The sequence below is a fragment of the Panicum virgatum genome, chromosome 9N (assembly GCF_016808335.1).
Source record: "Panicum virgatum strain AP13 chromosome 9N, P.virgatum_v5, whole genome shotgun sequence".
Taxonomy (NCBI): domain Eukaryota; kingdom Viridiplantae; phylum Streptophyta; class Magnoliopsida; order Poales; family Poaceae; genus Panicum; species Panicum virgatum.
The window spans coordinates 29,226,721-29,238,434 of NC_053153.1; the positions used below are offsets into that span (position 1 = coordinate 29,226,721).

General features: G+C 47.7%; 1 long non-coding RNA gene across 8 annotated transcripts; it reads right to left on the reverse strand.

Annotated features, from left to right (window-relative positions):
- Positions 1–2,941: 2,941 nt before the first annotated feature.
- LOC120692323 lies at positions 2,942–10,003 on the reverse strand. Of its 8 annotated transcripts, none has more exons than XR_005682572.1 (9): positions 9,359–10,003; positions 4,774–4,845; positions 4,303–4,403; positions 4,124–4,199; positions 3,991–4,050; positions 3,726–3,908; positions 3,548–3,644; positions 3,336–3,441; positions 2,942–3,130 (listed from the first exon to the last, which is right to left on the reverse strand). It is a non-coding gene; the product is annotated as an uncharacterized LOC120692323 (long non-coding RNA). The 8 variants fall into 8 exon arrangements; XR_005682569.1 differs by having other exon boundaries at positions 2,946–3,244; positions 9,359–10,002; XR_005682573.1 differs by having other exon boundaries at positions 3,020–3,441; positions 9,359–9,479; positions 9,693–10,002.
- Positions 10,004–11,714: the final 1,711 nt, after the last annotated feature.

The following is an 11,714-nucleotide window of genomic DNA, read 5'->3' on the forward strand; positions in this document are numbered from 1 at the left end:
ACCATGTATAGGAGTAAAAACTCACCATATGGATCCAATCCATGACTAAAGCAGGTTATCATTGACACAGAAAAGAAAAATAAATATCTAAATATTAACATAATGAAACAACTAAAATATATTATGTTATGATGCAATTTATAAATATTTGTAGGTCTTAAAAAATATCTATGTACTCTAGGTAAATAATTTGCATCATAAGGCATTTTAAACACAAGGTCTAAAACAAGCATTTATAGCATCAATTATAAATGCAATATATTGCAGTGTTGTATCTAGTCAAGGGGCTAAAATGGAATAATCTAGAGCCTCTAATGTAAATACATAGAACTAGATACCTTAAACATGCAAATAAACATAAGTTTGGAGATCTTATTGTGAAATTGCATGAGAATGGGGTGCTCGGCTTGGCCTGTTGGCCCGGTTAGGCATGCCAGCCTGTAATTGGCCAGGCGGCCCATGTGGGCTCGGTTGGGCATGGGCGCATGGCCTCGTTGGCCTGTATACGGGCGCGCGGGAGGGGGGGGGCGTTAGGGAAATCGCTTCCATCCCGTGAATCGGCGCCGTCGCCCCTCCTGTGCGCACCGCCGCCTCCCCTGGTCCCCTGCGTGATGCGCCGCTGCCATGTGCCGTTTGCACGATGGGTCGCCACCCCTGTGCCTTGGCGCTACAGCCACCGCCTGCTTCGCCATTGCGCCGCTAGCCGACGCTGCCAGCATCGCCCCCGGCCGTCGTCGCCCCTTTTCCTCCCATGCGCCGTCGCTGCCGCCTCGTCCAGCTGTGTGCCGGCTGTTCCGGTCGGCGGCCATGGCCGGCGTTTGGATGTGGTCCGCCGCCACTAGTGGAAAAATCGGCATGAGGGCCAAACACTGCTTCTGTCCGTTTTCGTGCCGCCGCGCCGGTCCTCACCGGCCGCCATCCTCCGCTGGGGGTGCACGCGAGGCGCTAACCGTGTGTTTGGTTGCGGGATCAATGGGTTGGGTTGGATCCAACCCGGATTTTGGGGACGGAGCCGACCCATCCATTGTTTGGTTGTACTTCTGATTTTGGGGACGGAGTGAACTCATTTCATGTTTGGTTGGAGGAATTGGGAATACGGGTTGGATGGCACGATAACACCGTTAATGAGGGTCCCACTTGCCACCAATGGACCCCACCTGTCAACCTCTCACTTTTTTCTTTTTCTTTTTATTTTTTTCTCTCCCTTATCTTCTTCCTCAGCCCGTGCGCCCGGCCCCCCGCCTTGCCCTGCGGCGCTCGCCGGCCCCGGCATCCTCTGCCCGCCATGGCGTCCGCCCGCCTCGGCCTCCTCCGTCCGCCGTGCGCCGCTGCTCCTCCCCCCTTCTCCCTCCCCTCCCTGGCCGGGCGCCGCTCCGCCGCGGGCGCGAGCCGCCGCGGGCCGCCTCCTGGCCGGCGCCGCCCCCCCCCCCCCCACCCCATTCTCCTCCCCCCCTTCTCCCTCCCCTCCCTGGCCGGGCGCCGCTCCGCCGCGGGCCGCCTCCTGGCCGGCGCCGCCCCCCCTTCTCCCTCCCCTCCCTGGCCGGGCGCCGCCCCCCCACCCCCTTCTCCGCCTCCTGGCCACCCCCCTCCGCCTCGTCCAGCCGCCGGATCCACGCGCGGCGCGGCCTCAGGTCCTCGCCGGGGCGCCGCGTTGGGGGCCGAGCTCGGGGCGCTCCTTGCTGAGCTTGGCGAGCGGCGCGACTGGAGGTGGCGGGCGGCGCGGCAGGAGGCGGCGGGTGCTGACGGAACGGACGGAAGAGGCACACGGACGGGAGCGGGTTGGCTCCGTCCGCCAGTTTTCGGAGGACGGGGTAAACCCGCATCTAGAGGGAATATTCTCTTTTGGAGCCAACCCACCCCTCTGCTCTTCTATCCAAACAACCGCGGGGACGGGTCCGCTCCGACCTGGCTGGTGCCGCTCTCCAACCAAACAGACGGTAAGAGGCCAGGCCGATGGCCTGGGCTCTGGTGGCGAGTGCGGCTAGTGAAGGAACGGCGGCCGCGTCCACCACGGAAGTAGTGACCACAACGGCCTCCGCGACGTCCGGCGAGATGCCGCCCATGGTGCAAGTCTCTGAGATCCATTCTTACCCAGAGAAGTGAGGCCTCGTTCTTGTTTTTGCTACTCGTCAATTCCGGCGAGTTGAGTTCTCCGGCGAGAACTCCCTGGCCTCTCTTTCCTTCTTCTTGCGCTCAGTGAAGAGACAGATGCTGATAACGTGTTGTGAATGAAAGTGAAAGGTTGTTCTCTCTATTAATTGATTGTTTTTATATACAAGACCAAGAGACAAGAGTCCAAGAGACATGTCCCTTTGAGATGACTCCTTCATAAATAGTAACTTCCTAGTGACGTCATAATGATGTCATTAATCTAATTGATTACTTAATTACAGAATTGATCACTAATTCCTAATTCCTTTTTAACAGTGAGAAATAAGAGATAACCTCATTTTTTCCCTCTCCCTTTTATTTTTTCCTTCTCTTTTGTTTTATTTTAGTGTTCTTTTCTATTAATTTTTTTTCCAATTTCTTCTTCTTTATTCATATTCTATTTCTAGATATTGTTCTTTTTCTCATATGTGTGCTTTATCTTTTCTAATTTTTATTTCTTTTGTCTTTCTTGAATATTTTCCTTTCTCTCCTTTTACTTTATTTAGTTACAACTTTTATTTTCACACTATTTATTATAATTTTTATATTTCACTTCTGCAATCCTTTTTTTATTCTGGTAATGCTTTATTTCTTTGCGTTGTATATATTTTTTTATTAGTTATAGCAAAGTAAATAGACTTAGTTCGCAGTATGGATATATTTCGTTCGTGATGTGGATGCATTTGTTCTCTGTATTAGCCAATTTGTTCGTAGTATGAAGTCTTTCTTATATTAATACTAGGTTTGTGCCCGTGCGTTGCTACGGGAGCGGAAAAATCAAGCGCTTAACGATATAAATTGTCAACAAATACTTGTAGTAGTAATCAATTAGTTTACTCACACAAGGGTCTATGATACGCACACAACAGAAAAATAGAGATAAGTAATCAATTAGTTTACTCACAAACAAGAAGGGTAGTAGTAATCTGTAGTGCAATGCAGGAAGGAGTAAGACTGAATTACCCGAAGAGTGAGTGGGCTGGTTCACAAAGCAATGCATACAATCAATTGTAGGAAGAAAAAAAAAGTATCATATGAACCCTATCACTGTATTTGCTAACTGGCACTTATAATCCAGAACTGTATTTGCTCACTGTAAGCAAAAAATTCATATTGCATATTGGCAAAACATTCGGTTCTGAAAAAAAAAGGATTGACACTTCAAATTTCACATATATACTTACACTGAAACTGATGTCCCATTAGCTATCCCAAAAAATGAATCAAGTAAGATACCAATGCCTTGACAGTTGCGCTTGCATATCTTGAAGCACCTAAAGTGCCAGTTGACTACAAAAGAATAAATATATTAAATTGATACTACAAAAAAATGGATAGAAACTATGGTATGGTAATGCAATTTTCCTTCCACTTTGGGTCAGTATAGCAAACAAACCTCTACAAGAGCAATGAATGAAGTCATCATCATTCCAAAAGCTTCTCCATCATCAAATGTTAGAGCACCCTACCGAAAGGGATAGGGGACACTTATCCTGCAACAATTGTTTTTAAACTTCATAAGTAATGTCACCAACATGGCAGTCTAAAGTAAGAATGTTGCCCTGGGATCCTACCAAGAAGCTCCTGCAACAAGACCTGAACGATCAACACGGCAATGCACCTGCGTCTTCGGTGAAGAATTCTTGTAAGCACCACCGATGATGAGAAGGTATGCGTAGATCCACACGATAGGGATAGTGAAGAACACCAAACCTTCCAAAGACATCCTTCCCGAAATGCAAAACTTGAGGCAAATACTTTTAAAAAAAATCAAATTATTAGTACATAACATCCTCCACAAATAGACATATTGGTGCAGGAACTAAGATATTTATGCACCTGAGAAAATACAACCAACAGGAGGAGTTCTGGAATGCCAGCTTGGACACATTTAGCTACCTACATGCAGAATATTTCATCAATCCTGATGTTAAATCATGGAGAGAAAGAGAAATAGATAGAGCAAACAAACCTCTGGGAAGCCAATCTCATAAAGTCCAAATCCAACAAGTGATACCAAAGGAACAGCTGATAATGGACTTAATAATCTGTAAAAAGGAGAAAATATGATGAAATTCAATTTAACATACTACAAAAAGAAATGATACATAGTAATCCAAAAATACTGGCAGGGAATAATAATACACCAACTTGAGAACATTGCGCCAGAGCCCACTGAAACCAAGTATGATCTGAATTGTTGATGCAATGATGGGAGCACCCTGCGTTCCCCTCATTGTCCACAAGAATTTCTTCACGTGAGCAATAAAAGCTTGTCACTGAAACTTGTCCAAAGATGGAATATTTTATACCCAATTAAACTAACCGCAATTAGCTTAATTAATCTAGATCCATTTTTAACACTTCAACTCAACTGAAAGGTCAGTACCATAACTGAAATCAGTATGTAAGATGCGTTTGAAGCTAAGAGATCATTAGTGCCATTTGCAAATGTATAAAGCTAAAGTTGCTCATTAAAATACTTGACCTCATGTTTTTCATAAAACAATATATTAACCAACGGGCAAGTTAGTTCCAATCAAACATGATGGAGACACATTTTCGGAGAATTGATTTCTAATGGTGCAGTGGTAGAAGCAGAGAAGAAAGGGCATCACATACCTTTTAGCAGACCGCTCGCAAGCAATGAACTATAAGCATGGCCAGTGATCTCTTATCCTCAAAGTCCTCAGCCTGGTCGTGCAAGCAATACATGGATTTCAAATATAAGAGATGCAAGCAATATTCTCAGAACCAGACTGATAGTGCGGTTTGCCTAGCAGTGTTGAGTATTCCTAGAATTGACTGAGGCATTCAGTGTTGAGTATATATTGTCAAGGCAATTACATTTTCATGTAAGATCTAAGCAGCTGTATAGCATAGTCTAAATTCGTAAGCCTTAAGTTGTATCTATATGATTATTATTACAGCTTTATCTCTTTACAATGAAGGTATTACCGCCACTCAATCATATCTGAGCTTAATCTTGTGGCCACCATTCATTACCATGGGCCTCTGAGTAATGTTATGTTCTGCAGATTCAGGTACATCTTTACCTGAAGGTGTCAATCCTATTGATATATGTGCGCTGATGAAGTGCTACCTTACCAGCATCGCTGAACTGCTCACTACATTTGCGCTTTATGATGAGCTTAGAGATGTGAGGGTTAGCATTCCTGACTTGGGAACATATTGAAGCTTCCAAATGTTAACTACATACAAACAACAACAACAACATAGTCTTTTTTCCCAAGCAAGTTGGGGTAGGCTAGAGATGAAATCCGAAAGAAATAAGTTCAAGGTTCAGGCATATTGATAGCTAGTCTCCAAGCGCTCCTATCCAAAGCTATCTCTTTAGAAATATTCCAATCCTTAAGGTCTCTCTTAACCGACTCATCTCACGTCAGTTTAGGTCTACCTCTACCCCTCTTTACATTGTCGACCCGCTCAAGAACCCCATTACGCACCGGCGCCTCAGGAGGCCTTCGTTGGACATGTCCAAACCATCTCAGCCGATGCTGTGTAAGTTTCTCCTCAATTGGTGCCAGTCCGACCCTATCCCGAATAACTTCGTTCCGGACTCTATCCCTCCTTGTGTGCCTGCAAAACCACCGCAACATCCGCATCTCTGCTACACTCAGTTGCTGGACATGTCGCCTTTTTGTAGGCCAACATTCAGCACCGTATAGCATCGCCGGACGAATTGATGTCCTATAGAATTTGCCTTTTAGCTTTTGTGGCACCCTCTTGTCACAAAGGATATCAGAAGCTTGCCGCCATTTCAACCAGCCAGCTGAAATTCTATGCCTAACATCTTCATCAATGTCACCATCCTTTTGTAGCACCGATCCTAAATACCGAAAAGTATTCTTCTGGACCACCACTTGTCCATCTAGACTAACGTCTCCCCCCTCATGCCTAGTCGCGCTGAAATCGCACATCATGTACTCGGTCTTGGTCCTACTAAGTCTGAACCCTTTCGACTCTAACGTGTGTCTCCACAGCTCTAACTTCCTATTAACCCCTACCCTACTCTCGTCAACTAGCACCACATCATCAGCAAAGAGCATACACCAAGGGATCTCACCTTGTATATCCCTTGTGACCTCATCCATCACTAAAGCAAATAAATAAGGGCTCAATGCTGACCCCTGGTGTAGGCCTATGTTAATAGGAAAGTCAGTGGTGTTGCCATCACATGTCCGGACAAACGTCGTCGCATCCTTGTACATATCCTTAATGAGGGTAATGTATTTAGTTGGGACTTTGTGCTTCTCCAAGACCCACCACATGACATTTCTCGGTACTTTGTCATATGCCTTCTCAAGGTCAATAAAGACCATGTGCAAGTCCTTCTTCTGTTCCCTATATCTCTCCATCAATTGTCGTATTAAGAAAATCACCTCCATGATTGACCTTCCAAGCATGAACCCAAATTGGTTTTGGGTCACACTTGTCACTCTTCTTAGGCGATGCTCGATAACCCTCTCCCAAAGCTTCATCGTGTGGCTCATCAGCTTAATCCCACGGTAGTTAGTACAACTTTGAACATCACCCTTGTTTTTGAAGAGTTTTTGAAGATAGGTACTAATATACTTCTCCTCCATTCTTCCGGCATCTTGTTTGACCGAAAAATGAGATTAAAAAGCTTAGTTAACCATACTATTGCTCTATCTCCTAGGCATCTCCACACCTCAATGGGGATACCATCAGGGCCCATCGATTAACCTCCCTTCATCCTCTTCAAAGCCTCCCCGATCTCTACCTCCTGAATTCTCCTCACAAAACATATGTTGGTATCGTCAAAAGAGTCATCTAACTCAAGGGTAGGGCCCTCACTCTCCCCATTAAACAACTTGTCGAAGTACTCTCTCCATCTATCTATGATCTCCTCATCCTTCACTAGCAGTCGATCTGTCACATCCTTAATGCATTTGATTTGGTTGATGTCCCTTGTCTTCCGCTCGCGGATCCTAGCCATCCTATAAATGTCATTCTCCCCTTCTTTCGTGCCTAGCCGCTGATACATGTCATCATACGCCTTACCCTTTGCTACATTCACAGCTCACTTTGCAACCCTCTTCGCTAATTTATAGCCCTCGATGTTGGCTGCACTCTTGTCAAAGTGGAGACGCTTGAAACACTCCTTCTTCTCCTTAATAGCCCTTTGCACCTCGTCATTCCACCACCAGGTGTCTTTCCCCTCCTGTTTGCCTCCCCTACTCACGCCAAACACCTCTGAGGCCACCTTCCGAACACATGTTGCCATCTTTAGCCACATGTCATCTGCGTCTTCTCCTTCCCAAGGCCCCTCACCTAGCATCCTTTCCTTAAACGCTTGTGCCGCTTCCCCTCTAAGCTTCCACCACTTTGTTCTCGCAATCTTGGCACGTTTATCCCGGTGGACACGTACCCGAAGACGAAAGTCCGCCACCACAAGCTTGTGTTGAGGGACAACACACTCCCCAGGTATCACCTTACAATCTAAGCAATCACGTCTATCATCCCTCCTAGCAAGAATAAAGTCGATCTGGCTCTAGTGTTGTCCACTACGAAACGTCACAAGATGGGATTCTCTCTTCTTAAACACGGTATTCGCTATCAACAAGTCGTAGGCTAACGCGAAGTTCAACACATCCTCCCCCTCTTGACTCCTGCTACCATACCCAAAACCCCCGTGCACTCGCTCGAACCCTACATTAGTCGCACCCACATGGCCGTTGAGATCTCCTCCTATGAAGAGTTTCTCGCTGATAGGCACGGTACTAACCATGCTATCTAGATCTTCCCAGAACTGCATCTTGGTGCTCTCACTAAGGCCTACCTGAGGGGCATAGGCACTGATCACATTCAAAACCGAATCTCCAACTACCAACCGGATTAAGATAATCCGGTCGCTTGGCCTTCTAACCTCTACGACTCCATCCTTAATGCTCCTATCAATCAAGATACCTACATCATTCCTACCCGGAGTTGCTCCCGTGTACCAAAGCTTAAAGCCAGTATCCTCAACCTCCTTCGCCTTCTGGCCCTTCCATTTAGTCTCCTGAACGCATAGAATATTTACACGCCTCCTAATTGCTACATCAACTAGCTCTCGCAACTTACCCGTTAGGGACCCTACGTTCCAGCTACCTATACGAATCCTAATTGGCTCGGCTAGCTTCCTTACCATTCGCACCCGTCGAGGGAAGTGCGAAGACCCTTGCTCATTTTTCACTACACCCGGGCGTAGATGTAGCGCGCCATTCAGGTGACGACCCGACCCTTGCTCACTTATCATCGTACCCAGGTCATGATACGACGCGCCCTTGGGGGAATGGCGACCCGGCCCTTGCCCATTTATCACCACACCCGGGTTCCGATGTAGCGCGTCGCTAAGAGGGTTACGCCCCAACGAGTTTCTTGTGGGTTTCAAATCTATTAGAGTGGCTATTTTTATGCTGGTTTGCCAAAACCTAACGCAATCCTCCTCCTTTATCCGGGCTTGGGACCGGCTATGCTGAGACGACTCAGAAGAGAGTCTTCCCGTCAGCATAGGCGGCAGCGTTGCTACTTCGAGAAAGCCGGAAATCATCACTTAACAAGTTAGATCTGATCCCTAATTTTGGTTGTTTCCACTATTAAATGGACTAAAAGTAATTAATCTAAACTGAATATACAATTCAAATCAATTAACATGGTCACTGCTTCATTTTTTCAAGAACAAAACAATCAGATTCAGCACATACCTAGAGCCACTGAATGTGGAATTGTATGTATCTAACATTGTAATTGTTTTGTATTTTTCCCTTTAGCTTTGGAATTGTCACTAATGCTAGGAAATCACACTTCACACTGCTTGGCTGACTGTTTGGGTTTCTGAAAGACTTTATGTATGCATTTAATTTGCTTCATTGGGAACCTAGGTTTATTATAATGTATACTATCACTCTGGGTTGAAAGTGCATATATCTACATACGTTTATTATGCATCCATTTTAGGCTCAATTTGTGTTCATAAAACAATCATATCACAATGTAGATGTTGCAAAGCACATATGAGATATATAATCTGCCGTAAGAAACAATGTAGAATGGGTATGAGATATAATTATCACCGGTCTGAAACATCGTTGTGGACAGTTCAGTGTAATCAAAATCCACCAATACTGAATCAAGAGTACAAGGTATACCTGCAGGCGTACTTGAGGAATTGGGAACTCACCTGAGGAGGCACAGACCTCGCAGCTAAGATGCCCTGCGCGCTGGCCAGGAAGGAGGAGGCGTAAAGCGAGGGGCGGAGGACGCGTCCCGCGAGGCCGGAGAGTGAGCCTCCGCCACGGGTCCTGGCCATGGCAGACAGGGCGATCGGCTGACGAGCTCGCCGGTGGCAGGGCGGGATTGGGATGCCGGAGAGGAGGGGAAAGGGGAGGAGAGGGAGGGGAACTCAGGGGGTGTGCTCACCTATGGCGGAGAGGGCCAGCTCGCCGGCGGCAGGGCGGGATTGGGATGCCAGAGAGGAGGGAAAAAGGAAGAGGAGAGGGAGGTGGTGTACTCACCTATGGTGGAGAGGGCCGGATTTGGCCGGAATCCGGCCGGCGGCGGCCGGCTTCGGAGCTGTTTTGTGGTGGCGATTCTCCTTCGGAGCTTCTCCGTGTTTGGTGGTGAATCGGCCTCCAGTGGGTGAGCGGCGGCGGCGGCGTGTCGCGCGCCGGAGGTGGTGAATCGGCCTCCGGTGGGCGAGCAGAGGCGGCGGAGGCGTGTAGCGCGTGCGCGAGAGAGAGCGGGCGGAGGTGGCGTGAGGGCGGCGGCGAGGTGGAACTGCCTGCTCGCGTGCCTGGGGGAGGTGGGGGGGCGCGCCTGGAGGAGGTGGGGGGCAAGAGGCGTGCCCGCGTGAGCGAGCAACCGTCGGGGAGGAACCGTCTGGCGGACGAACGAAAGGGAGCGGAGCGACGGGGGCGGACTGAACGAAAAAAAATTGGATCTATACCATTACAATTTTACAATTTTTAAGTTATACCACTACAATTTACCTATTCCGAACGATGTCATTATAATTCGTTTAAACCCTCAAACATGCCATTTTATACGTATTTGATTCTCCTGGACCCACGTGTAGGCTCTGGTATTTTCGTATGGACCAAAATGCCCCTGCTGCCTCTCCACCCTCCACTCACTTACTTATGGGCGCACATGTCATCTTCTTCTTCTTTCCTTTCTTCCCCAGCTGCTGTCGCCGCCCTCCACCCCCAGCGCGCAGCCCCCGGCCCTGTGCGCGCGCCACGGCCGCGTCGTCGGAGGTGGAGAAGACAGTGGTGGTGGGGGAGGCGAGGCGCCAACAGGTTGGGCATCGGCGGCCGCGAGATCTGGGGCGGGTCCACCAACGCCGGCGAGCCCCGGGGCCGCGCCGTTCGGGGTCCACACCCACGCTCCGCCGCGCCGTTCGGGGTCTGCGCCCCTCCGCCCCGCCGCGCAGAGCTCGCCCATGCGGAGCCCTCCTACCAGATCCGCCCGCGCTCGCCGGCGCCGCGCCCGCGTCTGCCGCGAGCAGAGGAGGGCGAGTCCGGCGGGCGAGCAGAGGAGGGCAGCGCCGGCGGAAGCGCTCGTGGAGGAGGGAGCAGGCACGCTGAGGGAGGACTCACCGGCGTCGGGGAGGTTGAGGGCGCGGACTCGCCGCCCCAGTAGGCAGGTGCAGGCGCCGGCGTGGGGATGAAGAAGAGCAGAGGAAGGAGAAGAATGGATGGGGAAGGGGATGACATGTGGGGTCCCGATGTCAGTGAGTGGAGAGAGAGGATTACAACAAGGGCATTTTGGTCTATACGATAATACGGACGTTTGCTTGCGGGCCCAAGGTCGTCGAAGACGTAGAAAATGGCATGTTTGAGGGTTCAAACGAATTGTAATGGCATTATTCGGAATAGGTGAATTATAGTGGTATAACTTAGAAGTTGAATAATTGTAATGGTATGGATCTAATTAACCAAAAAAAAGTCACCCTTACCTTATTTTTAATATAGTAGAGAAGAGATTTTATAGTGTTAAATTATTTTTCTATGTAGATTTCATACGTATTTGTTTCTCGTGTAGAAAAATTATCGCATATGCATTACCATGTTCGCTTGATAGACTTATTTGTAACGATGTTCAATATTTTGTTCACTTGTACATAAATTTTGTTCGCAATTAAGAATTATTTTTCGTTATTTAAATAATATTCTTGGTTATTCTATGTCTTAAATAATATGTTCTATATTAATGGAACTTAATATTACTATGTTCATTCTAATATTGTAAAATTGTATGAGATAAAGAATTTTGCTTGTAGATGTTCCTTAAATATATAAATATTATTTTCATATCTATACTATAAAAATTAAAGAAAAACTATATTTTTATTGGCTACTAACACTTGCACACTTCCCCAGCTTGCAGCCCGCTCGCGTGCTCGCTCCACAGGCCGCTCCAACTGTACCTCTATTTCATTAGCCTTGTGTGTTGGGCCGTATCCACCCACCATCCTGGGCTGCTTTCACAATATATAACCGCTCCCAGCAACTCCTCCTTCCCTAGTCTTCTTCGCG